Source organism: Numida meleagris, chromosome 2, assembly GCF_002078875.1.
Source record: "Numida meleagris isolate 19003 breed g44 Domestic line chromosome 2, NumMel1.0, whole genome shotgun sequence".
In the NCBI taxonomy this organism is placed as follows: Eukaryota; Metazoa; Chordata; class Aves; order Galliformes; family Numididae; genus Numida; species Numida meleagris.
In genome coordinates this window covers 24,181,983-24,184,580 of record NC_034410.1, presented here as the reverse complement: position 1 = coordinate 24,184,580, position 2,598 = coordinate 24,181,983, and positions in this window count along the sequence as shown.

Genomic DNA, 2,598 nt, shown 5'->3' with positions numbered 1-2,598 from the left:
CCGTCTCCCCCCAAGTCCCTGGAGCAGGCAGCACGAGCACTGAGCTGAGCACCACACTGGTGTCCCTGCAAGGCTGCTCCCAGCTGCAGGCAGAGGGGAAGCCTCCCTGTGCTGCCTGAGGAGCCAGCATTCGGATTATGGTAGCATGCATTTCAGTGAAGGATGGAAAAGTTACAGGAGGAGATGAAATGAAATAATATAGCCCTGAAACTGCAATCACGGGGAAAGTCTAGTGTGTATTTACTTATTAAAAAAAAAAAAAAGACTGAGTAGGAGAGGCACAAAAAGAGGTGTTTTGATCTTTAACCTGCAAGGTGTCCGCGCCCCTTGTTGAATGCCACTTCTCACACTCACGTCCTGAGCAGCCTCACTGCTGTGCATTGATTTGTATGCTTTAATGCTGCCTGATTTGTGCTGACTGCCTTTGAACCTTGCACCAAACATCCTGAGAGCTTTGCGAAACACTGCCATCATCCCTGGTTCCATCCAGGTCTAAACTACAAACGTTTGGCTGACCTCTGCAGGACAAGTTATTAGAGAATTATGAAAAGCGCAAAATGACAATGGTAAGCTTCACTCCCAAGGTTTCAAGGGAAGATCCATGAGCTGTGGGTCTTTCAAAAGCCCTCTGCCAGCAAACATGCCCTGCTCTGCTCCAGCGACAGCAGAGCGAAGGGGATGGCAGCCCTGGGAAGCTCGGGTGCTTTGATCAGTCATCTTTTAACGTGCATGTCAGTGACCTGGGAAAGCATTCCTACGGCACCGGGATGCAAAGGGATTTATCTAACCATCTGAAGTCCCACAGAGCAGCAGCCCCGTTCCTGTCTGAGGCCGAGGAGTGAGTTATGGCTGAAGGAGAAGTGACAGGCGGCGAGAATAAGCAGAGCGAGATGAATCAGCCCTCCTCCTCCTCAAGGGGTAACTGCCTGCGGCTGCCCGGAGCTGAAAGCTGCCGCAATAAATTTTAAGGCCTGAAAAGATCATTGCAGTCACCCAGCCCAGCTGTCCGGCCCCGCAGGACGCCGGATTTCCTGGAGTCCTTCCTCCTGCAGGCCTTGGAGCTGCAGGCAGCACCTCAGTCCTCCTCCGCTCATCCCCTCACTCTTCACGGCCATGCCAGGCCTAGGCCGGGCAGCCCTTGTGGCCCCACAGCGACTCCAGAAAGGCAGCCAGTGCCAGCATCATCTTGGGAGCTTCCCTGCTGGCCTCCATGGCCTTGGGGAGGTCAGCAGTCTTACCCCGTGTTGTGAGACAACGGCTGGAGCTGGGAAGGGGCCTCTGGATGGGCCTTGCCTTGCCACCTGGCCCAGGCAATGTCTGCTTTCCAATAAAAAGGACCCTGTATGCGCCATTTGGGGAAAGCAGGTGGGAGCATAAGCTCCTCATGTCAGCTCTTGGGCCAGTCACAGACACAACTTTCACAGAGTTTGTTAAAGGGCAAATTCCAGTTCCCTTAGAACTAGGGATTCCTAGCCCATGGCTTTTCTGTGCAGCATAAGGTTCAGGGCAGGCTGAGCCCAGCAAGCCCAGACAGCAGCCACCCAACAGCAGCCATGCCCAGGTGGCAGCGAGTGGGCCGCCTTCAGGGCAGGGAATGGGGGGAAACAGCTGCGGGCAGAGCCCAGCACACGATGGGACAGGAGGGCAGGAACCGCTCCCTGCACTTGAGGGACCATCAGGCTGTGACCCCACACAGGCATCCTCCCATCTGCTGAAGTGGTGGCACCCACGGGAACCCAATACGTCCTGTCCTCAGAGGGCTACAAGTTCTCCATAGCTAAGTATCTGGGTGCCCCTTTCCTCCTGACCCCGCAATGCTGCTGAAACCCCAACAGAAAGTCCCGCATTTTCTGCCAGGTTCATTTCTCCTCCCTGCTCCCAGTTCTCTCATTTTTCCCTCCAAATCCCTTCCGACATTCTCTCCTTTCACCACGGCCCTGTGACACACTCTCAGACACTCACTGTCCCTCCATCACTGTGCGCATCTGCCCCTTGCCTGCACTGAACACGATGAGATTTTTGCTTTGAAGCAGACCGCATTTGTTTCCAGCCTCAGGCAAGACACGAGGACATTCAGCCCCTTTGCCCCTCGCTTCGGAACTGCCCCCAGGTATGGAGCGTGAAGCCTGGGGTGTTGCGCTGGAAGGAAGCCCTCCGTTGTCCAAGTTCTTGGGAAATCTCCATTTTCTGCTGCTGTAAAACATGAGTTAATCCATGTTTCCACTGTGAAGGTTTTTGTTTTTTTTTTTTTTTTTTTTTGGGGGGGGGGGGGGAATTCCTTTCATTCTTTGCCAGCAATTTCCATGGAAATACAGTTTCCAGCAAAAACTTTGTGCCCGAGCTAGAATATTTTGTCCAGAAAGTGAAAGATTTTCTCTGAACAATTGAAAGATTGCATCCAAAAGTCTGAGAGGCTTCATCTGAAATATTTCGCTCGTTGGCTGCAGACAAAGCCCCGAGGGGCGCGGGGACGGAAACGCTCCGAGAGCCCCTCGGGTTCCCAGGCGGGGGGCACCGCGCCGCGGGGCGCTCCCACGCCGCCAAGGGAAGGGCGGTGCCGGGGGACAGCGCCCGCAGCCCGGCCCCGTCCCGCGGTGG